This window comes from Pipra filicauda, unplaced genomic scaffold, assembly GCF_003945595.2.
Source record: "Pipra filicauda isolate LSUMZ 115617 unplaced genomic scaffold, ASM394559v2 scaffold10_size6260569_pilon, whole genome shotgun sequence".
In the NCBI taxonomy this organism is placed as follows: Eukaryota; Metazoa; Chordata; class Aves; order Passeriformes; family Pipridae; genus Pipra; species Pipra filicauda.
Genome location: NW_024103541.1, coordinates 1,485,630 through 1,498,798, shown reverse-complemented (window position 1 = coordinate 1,498,798; position 13,169 = coordinate 1,485,630). Strand labels below are relative to the sequence as shown.

General features: G+C 42.1%; 1 protein-coding gene across 28 annotated transcripts in view; it reads left to right on the top strand.

The window, feature by feature from the left end:
• The window catches only part of CLASP1 (cytoplasmic linker associated protein 1), a 174,512-nt gene that overhangs the window by 23,739 nt on the left and 137,604 nt on the right, over positions 1–13,169 (top strand). The window lies entirely within an intron of this gene.

Sequence of the window (13,169 nt, the reverse complement as noted above, 5' to 3'; positions counted from 1 at the left end):
TGGACACTGCTGAGCAAAGGCTGTGCTTGGGTTGGGTGAGACATGGAGTGAGAAAGTGTGAGGAGCTGTGTAAGTGGCCATGTCTCAAAGAACTGGTTGTTGTGCAGGCAGGTTGATGCTGGGAGTTCAGAAGGCCTGGATAAAGCCCTCTGGGGAATTTGAGCAGGTGTGCATGAGCCAGGAGCTTGGAGGAGAAAGAAGCTGCTGATCTGGGAAAAGATGGAGCTTAGGGGAAGGATGAGGGTGGGATAAATTCTGCTTTCCCTGTGGGAAAATAACCAGTGGTGACTCTCAGGTGGCAGTCTGAGAGGAACAGGGCAGGAGGACAGGTTCTGGTGTGCCCTCTTAAATAAGGATGAGGTAAGTGCAGGCAAAGGAAAGAGGCCAAGGGCAGGACTCTTAGATGGTGTTCATCAGGGCGGGAGGTGAGCCAGGAAAAACTTCTGGGACGTCAAGGAGATGCCTTGAGCCTATTTATTTTCCTTCTGTTTACTTCACACTATCAGCAGTTGTAGGTGTTTGGCATCTTCAAACTGGGAGGATGGAAATGAAATGTGTTGCTGGGGGTTGTTTTCCGGGGATCAGAAGGGCACTTGTGATAAATGAGAGCAGCAATTCCGATAAGCAAATGTGTGCTAGAAAATGGCTCTACAGCCAAACTTGGCTGAGCAACAACTAAAACAAAAATGCTCTAAAACCTGCCTTTTTTAATCAGGAAAGGTGTGGTAGGGTTGGGACAATGGGAAGTCTGGTACTTAATTAACAGCTAAATCCTGCTGCCATTGAAGTCAGAGAAACTCAGCTTGACCCCAGCTGCTGCAATGTGCCATGTGTGGGCTCTCCGGAGATGGGACATAATTTTGGATGAACACCACAGCTAATGCAGGGAAGATATGTCAGTTTATTTTTAGTTTTAGCTCTTCAACTGCTTTTAATAACATGCCCGTGTTACTTGTGTGCATGTTAATAAGGATTAATTCACATTTGAATTTTGTTTCTTATGGAAATTTTTTTCTGGGAGACATTCCTTTGAGGCTAACCTTTAATAATGGGTAAGCGGGGGATAACTAATCTTGTTTTCTCTTTTGTTACAGAAGTCAGAGTGTGTGATTGAAATTTATGATTTTCCACTTCCCCTATTTGAAGCTTTTGAATCTGTATTTTCTCGTAATAGTTTTGGTGATTTTAAAGTAAAAGCACATGGATAGTTTTCTGTAGTCAATTATATCTGAATTTATATGAGAATTTTTTGTTTCTGTGCTAGTTACTTTGATATTGCGTGAATGTGGCATCTCCAAAAGATGCTGTTTTGTATAAAGCTTTTACACAGTAGAAAATAGGGAAAAAAAGTCTTAGGTTGTTACTGTTTTTTGTACTGCTCTAGGAATGGATATGAGAACAACCCCAGCCCTCTCTGCTGGTTTGCACTTTGGCTGAAGCACACCAGTTTCCAACCTGTGGTCTCTTGGCCACGTGAAGCTTGGTTTATTGTTTAGGGAGCTATAAAAGATAGCTTGAAAGAAGTGAGGCTGTCGCCTGTGGGCTTACATTGGCTCTGTAGAGAAACATATCCTTGCTAGAAAGTATGTAGATCACTGTACATTTCAGAAAGCTGAAAACTATTGCATGTGAATTAGATGGGATGTCCTTTTTGGCAGATGATAAAAGCGCTTCTGCATTTTACTGTGGTGTATGCAGTATCTGTATCTGTAACAAAAACTAAATTGTTGGTCAGAATTCTTAGTTCTGATTTTCTTCCTTTATTTGATTTGAAGACCTTAAATCAGGTTAAGCCCTAATGCTCTTGCAGAAGAAATACTTTATTCATAGAAAATAATTGGTTTCAGTGCAGGAGGAACTGCTTGGGATTTCATGAACTGTACTACATGGAATATCAGATTAACTGACCTAATGAGCCCCTTCTGCCTCTAAAAATCTGTTATTGGTGCAAATAATGTAGGATAAAGAGATCATAGTCTTTGCTGCCTATGTTCTTTAAAATAATGTAGCTTGATGCTAGACAGATGATGCTGGTTTTGGTCATTTTTTTTCTTCTCTTGTCCTTGCTGTTTCCTTTGCCCTTCCTAGATCAGTGGTGTGAGAAGGATGTTCCCTCTGCTTCCAGACAATGCTTGTTTTGACATCCTGTATTCTGCTCTTGGTTCTTTCAGAGGAAATCTGCTATCTCATTTGACTTGAATAGAATCATTATAGGTATCAGTGTCTGGGCAGAGCAGCTGACTAACCAACACTACAGGCTGGATTGTGATGTGGAATTAAGGCTTTAGTCATGAAGGGGTGTCCTTGTGCAGAAGGTTATTTGCTTGGGTTGATGCTGAGTGACCACTCCAGGGTTGTGTCACTGTATTTGAAAGGGTTACCATTCTGTAGCAAATAGAAGAGCTGAGAATGAGATGTTTGGGAAAGCTGATCAGCAGGTACTTGAGTTGTCTCAGAACCTGTAGTAGTGACCACATTCTTGCAGTAACTCGAGGTGCGTCCTGCTCAGTTGAGGCCTGAGACTTGGCAGGGAGGGAGATGGGGATTGAACCCAGGTAAGGCTGGAAGGGGTCCTTTGCCACAAGATGTTTTCTTTCTTGCTGGCAGGTTCAGTGTTTGTGGATGACATGCTTAAGCTGCATATGGATACTGTTTTCATATTTGTGCCTGTTTTGGATCTCTGCTGTTTAGTGCTCATTTTTGGAGCAGTTGCATACCTGTGAGATGGATCTTATTTTTTCCTTTTATCTAGCATCAAAAGATTAAAAGGAAACTTGAAAAGAAGCATTCGCTCTTCATTTGACTTGCACAGCTAATTTTCTCCTTAATGCAGTGAGCTTCAAGTTGCTGCTGAAAGCAAGTTTGTGCACATGCACCAGGAGTCTGCAAGGGGAGAGTCGCAGAGAGATAAATGTTCCATTCCGGGGAGCTGTAGATTTCCTATTTCCTGGTCCTCTTTTGTTGGTAATGAGCAATAAGTGATCTGTCTGCACTGTGGGCAGCTGAGCCTCACATGTCAGTCTTTATGTAGTTTTCTAGACCTGATTGGTCTCAGACTGGTGGTGGCCCATGCCTTGTGTAGTGTAGTCTTTCAATAGGGACCCTATTTGTCCAGAGTATTTGGGTTGGAGCATTTAACAGACTCCAGTACAGATAATGCTGTTTGGTGCCTGATGGCTAAATTCTTCACTAGAACTAATCTGTGTATAAAACGTAGTGTGAGTCCTGCTCATTAGGAGGAACCCCCTGCTTCTCCCCTGATCTTGCAAGATCTGATTTAGAAATTTTTAATGCATGTCTTTTTGCTACATATAATGTAAATAGTTGGTTTGGAGATTCACTACTCTTCTGATTGGCATAGTTAATGATACACATATCCTGAAAGTCTTTGATGCTGGATCAAAAAAAAATAAAATTATTTTGGAAGGATGAGATTAATATCAATTTTTAAATTCTGTAGTGTGTTTCATCTAGAAGGATCTGGAATTACTTTTCAGACCAACAGAATGGCTAAATCCATCACTGAAGCCTGCTGCTCTTACCTGGCTGATCAATTGACTTGGTACAAATGTGTTGCTTTCTGTCAGGCGCATTAGATTGGTTTAAATATTGATGTTCTGTGTTCTCTGTCACCAGGCATTTAGGCAGATATTGTATTTAGTTCCTAGTTTGCAGATAAAGTAGCAAGGCAGTACTACAAGGAAAATTTGGCAATGGGGTAGTGAATTTTAGTATGCTTTGAGCTCCGAACTAGTGTGTGGAGCTGGTCTGGAAGCTCATCTCACAGCACATTGAACAGAGCTTCCAAAGGAGGAATGAGAGAACAGCTTTCCTTGGTGACAGCTTGTGGCTGTGCCCAGAGTGGGCCCTGCTGAGCCCCCCTGTGCTGTGTCCCTGTTTCAGCTGTGTTGATCCTGGTGGCCACATGTCCCTGTGGCAGGCACGTGCCACAAGCCCAGGGGAGCCAGGTTGCTGCCTGATATCCTTACAAGCAAGAGCCTGTTCTGATTCTTGCTGGTAACTTTTGCTCAAAGATAGAATGTTCTACAAACTGTGTTAGTGGTTCAATTAAAAAAAATTCTTCAACTTAAAGCAAACAACCCAAGACTAGACAGGAGGTAAGACTATTCCTCTCTCCTGACTTAACTCCTTCTCCTTCTGACTTACCTTTCTAAATTTTCTTTCCCACTTCATCTTTCTGGAGCTACAGAAATAGGACCTTGTGAGACTTGGATTAAAAGTGGTGCAGAATAGTTGCAGTGCATCCTGCCTCCCTTCTGCCCTCTGAGTGGAAAAGAAACTGCCCTGAAGATATAAGCATACTTGCTGAAACAGTGGTAAAGGTTCTTTCTCTCTCCTGCTTCATGTGGAGGAGCTGTTCCTCCTCCCTTCTTTGCTGCACCAGCAGTTGCATTAGGTGACTTGGCACCTGGGACACGTTGGTGATCTGCCCTCCACAGCTCTGGCAGTCTGAAGCTTTTGCTTGCCAGGCTGGTTTAGAGCTTCCTTGGGCTGCTCCAGTGTGACTGATCACAAGAGACTGGTGTGCAGAGTTGCCACCTCTGTTTGGAGGGAAAGGTACAGAACCAGTGTTAGGAAAACCAGACATGGTGGGAGGGAGCCCTCCTCTGTCTGTGTGACTGAAATAGGCTGGCAGGCAAGGTGACTCCATCGTGGAGAGGAAATCCCTGGTTATTTTTCACGCTCATAATTTTCTGCCTTATGTTTCTGTGAAGCTGTAAGTCACTCCCCAAAGTATGGAGGCTGCTCCACAAATTCCTGTTGAGAAGGATTCCTCATTGTGTGGAAGAGGAGCTAGATGGGTTGCTTGCTAGCCTTGGCCCTTTAAGTATAAAAACGTGATCAAACTACTGCAGGTGGATTTTGTGTGTGTCAGAAAATTACAATTACAAGTTAGAGACCATCTGTCTAGATTGCTGAACTGTGAACAACTGAGTGGGTACTGGGTTTCTGCTGGTGTAAAGTTTTGCTGGGAAAGCAGGTGCCCTTGCAGGGATTAGCTCCAGGGGAAAAGGTGTCTTCTCTCTTGCTTGTATATGCAGGTTGCTCTAGCTAATGCCACATGCAGATGCTTCTCGTTCCAGATTAATGATGCCTTCTTCCCCCAGGTCTCAAGGAGGTTGTTTAAAGTTGGGAGAAGTGTATTGACAGGATCCAGTTGCTGGGCCTGGTCTGTTTGCCCAGTTCCTAAAACCACCACAGTGAATTCACTCCGGAGCCATGGGAAGGGCTTAGTTGATGCTGAGCTGGCAGCCTTAGCAGCAGGTAATTGCAGTTGTGCCTCCAGTATTTTGGGCTCTTGGGAAATGACTAGAGGCAGAGTCTTGCCATTCTCCCCTTCCCAAGCATATTGCACACTCAAGATTTGAAAAAAGGAAAGTTCTCTTGCAGATCCTTGTCAGCCAACCATTACTGCTCCCAGTCTGGCCTGTGAAGGAGCTGTGTGGAGTTTATTTCGTGTGAATAAGAGGAGAGCGATAGTGAAGAGTGGTTAATAGTGAAGAGCCTGCTATTGACTCAGCTTGTACAAACCTTTCTCCCTCCTCTGGTTGCTGAGGTGGTAAAAGAGAGGTGGTTGTGACAAAATGCAGGTTTACAAACCACAGATTTGTGCCACAGCCAAGCTCTTTTGTGTAGGTAGTCAGAACAGCAGTCCAGTGTATTTGCTGGGTGGCTCATGAGATGACGCTTTAGATACCTTGCGGACACCAGCAGACTTTTTGGGCTTGTTTCTGTCCTACTTGTGGTGTTTGCAGGCAGAAAGATGCCTGTAGGAGGTTGTGCTCTGCATTAAAGGCTGCAAGAGGGGACACAGTTGCAGTAGTGGTACAGAGTGTCCCGCTTGGAAGTTTGTTGGCCATTTTGTTCATCTGTGTTCAAATGAAAGCTTGGTAGAAAATCTGTTGAAGAGTTCAGAGGCTGCATATGAATTTTTAGGAAACCCTAACCTAGACTGTATGTTTTCCCTGTGTTTTTAAGATGAATAGGCATTGCAATAATGTGATATGAGTACTACAGGTTAACGTGTATGACTAGCCTGTGGGAACTAATATGTTTTGATGGTCTCTATAGTATTTAGGCTATCCATAGAAGGAAGAATCTCCTGAGAGAAGGTTTTCAAATAAAGTTTCTATTTCCAGGTAACCTGGGCTATTTAATATCCTCTCTCGAATGAGGAGCAGTGAGTGTTTGCAAGGCGTGGGAGCACAAGTTGTGAACGTCAGTCACAGCTTGAGTCAGCAGAGGTGCAGGGCTGGTTCTTTGTGCAGGAACCAGGCTGTTATGGACTCAGGTTCAGCTGGCAGCTCTGCCACTGACTGACAGTATGCAGTGTCCAAGTACATAATGTCTTTCCCTTTTCCTGAGTCACTTTTCTGTTCTTTTGGGAAAATATTTGTGCTCATTAAGTTGAGGATACTGGCTGTATAAGCCCATTGTAGGGATTTGAAAATGAGGGCTGATGTCAAGACCTCTGTAGTTGGGGAAGGATGTCTAACTTATGATCAGCTTGTTTCTTGCTCCCTCCAGAGCCAGCAGCTGAGGAATACGTTGTACCATAGACCTCACCCTGGGGTTTGATTCAGTGGTGGATCTTAAGTACATGGGGGGAAGACACTTCACATATCTGAAGGTTTGGGAAATTGTGCAAATTTCCTTTTTGACACACTTTCATGCAATTTGAACTTGTTCCTAATGAGGTAAAATACTACAAGCCTAAAGTGAATTTTATATTGATTTGAGTGGCCTGGGGACTTTTTTACAAGGTCTATCTCACTTAGTGTGGCATAAATCCATTTGATTTAATTGGGAAAGGGCTGGTCTATGTGTTATTTGGGCTTTAGTAGCTGGTCTTCTGTGGCAGTGCAGCACAACTGAGTCACACTGAGAAGGAAGCCAAAACAGGGTACGCTGAATATGCTAACATTATTTCCCTTTCATGCAGGGTCCGGCATGTGTGGTTTGTGAAGTTAGTATGGGTGATTAGAAAGTTGTTCTGAATAGCCAAAAGTTTGTAAAGACCTATTGTTTGCTGTTGAATAATGAATGTCACAAGTGTGAAGAGTTTTATTGGTCTTGGAGCATCTCAGCCTGATAGAACCTAAATGCCTCCTTACATCTTGCTTGCCGCAAGGAGAAAGCTCTTTCATGTTCTGAGTGCTTCCCTAACTTGTTATTCCAATAAATCTCATTATGTACACACTCTAGACTTCTCAAAGCTGGGGCCAAAGTAAGTTTTGTTGAGAAGAAAATTCTGTTTGTGCTTGTGTTTAAGTTGGGGTCACTGGTGTAGAATTAGCTAAGGATCCTTCAGGGAAAGAAAGGATGGATGTGGTTTGAGTTTCAGATGTGGAAGAGAAAGTCTAAGGTTAACCCATAGCCTTTATATACGTCATGGTTGGATGTTAATCTTGATTTAATCCATATTGGAAAGTTTGTTAACAAGGGTGTCAACCTTACCCTGGGGAGTAACTTCTATTAGCCAGTGTAATGTATTTTTTCAGTACATTGCCAGTAAGAGTCTATCACTGTGCCTTTCATTGTTCATAAAGGATGCTTACTAAATACTAACTTATATTGCTGATAATGTATTTTTAATGGCAAAGAGGAAACTTTGAGGCTTTATAGGTATTGTAATGTAAAGGACTTCGGGAAATAGTGAAATAGTGAAATTCAGTTTATTGTTTGTTCACAGAAGACAAATGAATGTACCCGGCTGTATTCTGTCAGACCTGTGCTTAAAATACATCCTTTGAAGATTTCACAGCCTCCTGAATTTGTCTGTTCCAGTGCCACTCTGCTCTTCATGTTTAATTTTCTTTATAGCTAATCTAAGAGGATTTCTCTTTATCCTTCTCTTGGAGGATATGGGAAAAGTCAATCACCACTCTTGTTCAAGTCCCTGCTTGCAAAATCTCTTCAGTGTGATTTCTGCTACAATTGTTTACCTGTACCAAATGAGGCTGGTAGTTTGTGCCTTATTCTGCAGTGTGTTGGCAGACCTTTATCTGTGCTGAGGCATCCCCTAATTGCTGATAGATCTGGTGGGATTCTGGGATGAGGGCACACTGCCCTTTTCATCCCAGAAAGGTGATAAGTAATTGAAGGGTAGAGAAGAACAAAACCTCACTGGCCTGTAGGTTAATCTGCTCAAAGGCAGAGGCCTTGCTTATGCTTCCTTTTCACTCAGGGATTATCTGCCCTTGGAGGTGTAACATCTTCATAATTTAATTAATATCTAAAGAAATCTTTAGCCATTTTATGGTAGCTGCTCTGGTTTCCAGCTCCAGTTCTGTAGCAGTGTCATTAATAAAGAGGTGGGAGAAGATGTGGGATGAAGCTTTAAAGGCATTGTTGTGGGCAGAAATAGTTTTTGTAATCTCTAGAAAGACACAGCATGTGGCAGGGAAAAGAGCACGCTGACAGATGGGGTGAGTGCAGCTACAGTCATACCAAGGAGACGCTGTTGTGAAGCTTTCATGCCGTGGCAGACAAGTGGGTCACAATGTTGATATGTCACCCTGACTAGGAGCTTCTGCTGTGATCAAGAGTGTGGTGATAGGAATGAAGACATTTCTGAGGAGGGCACCAGTAGAAGATGGTAGGATTGATCTGTGTACATGGAGAATTTTGCCCTTGGAGACAGAGGGCTTGAGTCAGTCTCCTCTGAGTGAACTTCTTGCATGTACAGCCTGGAAAGCAGCAGTGGAGAAGAGAAATGGTCTTGGAGGCTTGTTCTCTTGGCTGCAGCAGAATTGTCCCGCACAAGTCAGGTGGGCTGTTTTCCTTGGTGGTCACTGTGCTTACAGAGTGTCTCACAGTCATCTGATGTACATGGCAGAAGTGAGGGGTGGTGTTAACAGTGCTTTGGTTTGTGACTGTGTCTATGGGCATCGTCTTTCCTGCCCGTTCCTTGTCGGAGATACCTTTTTGGTATTCTGAATTAGCTTTGGAGCCTGGGGAAGAGTGCACCTTGCATGTGCACTGGGGCTGGACTGCAGCTGCTGTAGTGGGAGAGGCCAAATGAGTGCACTGAGAGCTTGGAAGAACCAAGGAATGACTTTCAGGCTTTGTTTTAGGCCTGCCTCAAAAGAAGTTCTTGAACTGTTATTATGTGAGCAGAAAACTGGTTTGACTTGTGCTGCTCTTCTCATCAAACTTAGTGAGGAAGGAGAGCTACATATGTCTGTCAGCTCCCTGCTGCGTGTGGCAGGTGCTGGGCTTGCTCTTTGCTCAGTGTGGTTGTAGGGCAACTATATCCAGACCCATATCTCCTGTGTGTGGGAAGAGGACCTGACCAAAGCCTTGGGAAGCAGACTTGGGAGCCTGATCCTGGCTCTGCTGCAAGTCTGTTTTGTGGTGCCCAGAGTCAGCTGGGAGCACACCGGTTCCTTTCTGTAAAATCAGAAAATGTCTTCAAGTTCTTGCAGAGAACGGTGTAGGCTGGAAGAGTGCTATTTGCCTGCATGCTGCTTTACACAAGTGAAAATAAAATCAGTGCTAGTTGATTGGTGTTGTATCCCTTCTCACATCCTCATAAGGAGGGATTTTGGATTGCTTTCCATGGGTATTTTGCCTGAGACCTTGTATTTCTTGCTGGGGAAAAGTGATACAAGGGAGGTGTTGATGTTGGCATATCCTGACTTCTAGTCCTAATTATCCAGTAATCAAGAAGAATTTTATGGAAAAATAATGCTACTGACTTAATCTGTCTTGTAAAATAAAGTTTTCACTACCTTGGGTTATTTAATGAGTTACTTAAAGAAACCATCAAATCACGTGTAAGGTCAGCACATAACTGGACTACTCTTTAAAAAGCAAGTGATCTCCCTAGCAGACTGAATGAACTTAGTAGCTAAAAATTGTGAATTCTTAGTAGCTAAAAATCTGTTTCTAAAAAATTTAGGTGATTTTTAAAGGTCTGAATTAAGTCATCAAAAAGGTGAGAAATGTATAAGTCATCAAAAAGGTGACTGCTGATTTCCCTGTTCCGTTTCTAGGGAGAGTGTTAGTGCAGATAGCTGGCTTCAGACTCTGGGTTTGTGCTGGTCTATTGGTCAGAATCTGGCCGGTAGCAGCAAATCCAAATTCCTTACTTTTGGTTGATGAAAATGTCAAGATATATCAAAAACCAGTGCAGAGCCTGCACCTCTCTTGCAGTTCTCTTCTTCAAATAAAGAGTTAATGAAGAATCTGTGCTTTGCTTCTGTGTTGCTTTGTGTTTGTGGCATTTTCTTTGATGTATGAATTCAGAGACAAGGAACAGAATGTATATGTGCATACTCAAATTCCAAGTCCTTTGAAGGATGGGGGAGAAATCTCTTTAAATGGTGATGTGAGTGTACAAGTAGTTCTGCCTGGGTATTTTTTTCCTGCATGTATAGATCTTGGACTGAACTTCATTTGTTACTGAACTGCATGCTGGCACAGTCCCAACACTGCAGGCAGATGTATTTGAAGTAGCCAAATATTACAACTTCCTAACATACAGTACTGCTAGACCTCAGTGTGACAAGTTTATGATAGTAATAACGCTTTGTAGTTCCAGAAGAGGATATGAAAACTCATGAAAAACCCTACCTTGTATTTCCTGTCTTGCAAGGGTGCAGGAAAGTGCTATTAACCTACAGGAGGAAAAAGATGAAGGGCAAGAAGAGACATAACTGTATCTGGATCTGCTTCTGAAGTGGTTCGTGATGTTCATTTTGTGGAAGATTTAGCAACTATCTGCTCGACTTCCCTTACAATGTCTGTGCTTAAGAAAAAGCAGCCACTTGATCTTTAACCTTCACTACAAGTAGTGTTATCAGGAAAGAATGATATGTTTCTTGGTTTTATCCTTGGGCATTGTCATACTTTTAAGTCCCCTAAATGATGTTTTCTAGTCTGACATAGTTACTATCTGTGAAACTCAATCTCCATTTCAGCTGAAATATCCTCTGTGCCGTAGACTGCAAGAGACTTGCCAGCAGCAATCCCTCCTCCTTCCAGAACGACATTGCCATTGACAGACTGATAGAGAAATAGTAATTGAAGCCTATAGCTCTGTGTGACTTTGAAGTTTTTACTTTTATCAGATGATGTTAAGTTAAACAAAACCTAGATAAAGAAACCAAAAGCCCGATGCCATTTCTTTGCTCAAAAGACTGTACCAATTCCTGATATGACTGGCAGTATTTGAACTTGATACATGTATGTATCTTGCTGCCTGATCTATGTTGCAGATCCTTTATACCTGCATGAAACCCTGTTGAATTCCAAGATTGTCATGGATCAGATCATGTAGCTGTAGTCTTTGGGGGCTACAAATTGTTGCCTGGCTTATACTACTGTACCTAGAGAAGGATTAAAAAAACCAGTTTTCCTGTTTCACAGTCTGTCAGCAAGGTCTTGCATGTGGTGACAGAGAAGTACATTAAACCTGTTTATGAATTGGCAGGGCTGCTTCTAGCTAGAATATATAAAACTGTTTCAGGTTTTAATGAACATTTGAAATCAGTTCCAACTGAGGACCTATATGTTAAGAATCGAATAAAAAAAAAAAGCTTTGTAATAATGTGACCTGCCTGATCTAATTTGAGCAGTGGGGTGGGGATGCTATTGAACTAATTGGTCTTTGAAGACACCTTCTAACCTGATTTTATTGGTGAGGCCTATTCTTATGCTAAAGGTAAAGAGCTATTGTGTCATTTAATTCGACATGGAATGTACAGTAGGGCTGGATGGGATGGGAGGCAGCAATCTGGCATCCTTTTCATGTCAGGTTAACAGTGGCACACTATCACATCCAGCACTCTGTTTGTCTTGTTTCAGAATTCACAAGGCATCAGATTTTTGGCTCTTGGAGTGACCATGCTCTCCCTTCTGTGTAGAAGAGGTTACTGTATTTAAGACAAAAAGTAATACTAATGGGACACTTCAGTTTGGAATACGTGTCTTGAGGGGAAAAAATCGCTTTGGAAGTTAGAGGAGCAGGAAGGCTTGCATCACTTCCAACCAGTATGAATAAAAAGAGATAAGATGGTGTTGAATAAAGAGGTTTCAAAGTTGTGAAGGGCACATTTTTAGAATTATCGGTCCCTCTGAGTGCTGCGTATTTTAGTTCAAGCTGGCATTTAATTTGTGCTTTAGAAATTTCCACCAAGCCTGCCTTAAAATCTTTTGGAGACAAAAGTAAATAAGTAAATCCCCCTTTGAATGTGCTTGTGATGACGACAGGGGACAGCTTAAGAGACAGAGTCTTTTAAGAAGTCTCTTCCTCCGCAAATTACAACTATTTCTATACTTCTTTCATAAAACCTGTTGATTTGAACAAGAATGAAATATTTAGAAAATTGTTCTTCCCTTTCTTCTCTGAGGTGAAATGTGACTCTAATTCTGCCGCTTACATTTATTCTTCTTCAAAATTGCTTTTCAGTGTTGCTATAAGTTTCTGCAATGTTGGGGCAAAAAAACCGCCTCCCTCCCCCTGAAACATGACACAATCTCTTTTACTAAGCTATATTGCATTAAATTTCTGCATTTTTATAAAGATATGCTGTGCTGTTAACTGCTTGCATAAGTATACAGTGTATCCTGTTCAGCAGGAAGCTGCCAGGCTGTTCTTGTTAACAAGTGTCCAGGGAGAACAAACCTCTGAGAAAATAACAGAATTACAAAACAAGGCATCAATCTTCCAAAATCACAATCAAAATGGTTATTTAAACACTTGATTCAGCTTACTCTTTTTTGTGTTGAAAGTAATGATGAGAATTGTGAAGGAGAGAAAAGTGTAGTAAAAGCATTGTGAAAGGTGAGTAGAGCCTGTCCAGGAGGTACATGGGGGGTGTCAGCTCTTTGTGTGCCCTGCGCTGAACCCTGAGTGGCTTCTTGGATTACATTTATAGCTTCTGTTCCTCTGATGTATTTCAGTTTCTTAAGAGTTCCATTTAAGATACTTAATCCAAGAGCTAATGATTTAGTTGAACATTTAATTAATACCTTTCTTGTATTAGTCCGCAAGAATTTGCGGAAACCTCCAGCGTGAGGGATGTTTGTTTGTGTAGCTGTGGCACCAGAGCATTGATAGGAGCTATTTGCCTGACTTGTTTAAATGTGTTTCTAGAGCTGGATATAGAAGCCAAAATGTGTGTGGTTTGTCCCTATAATTT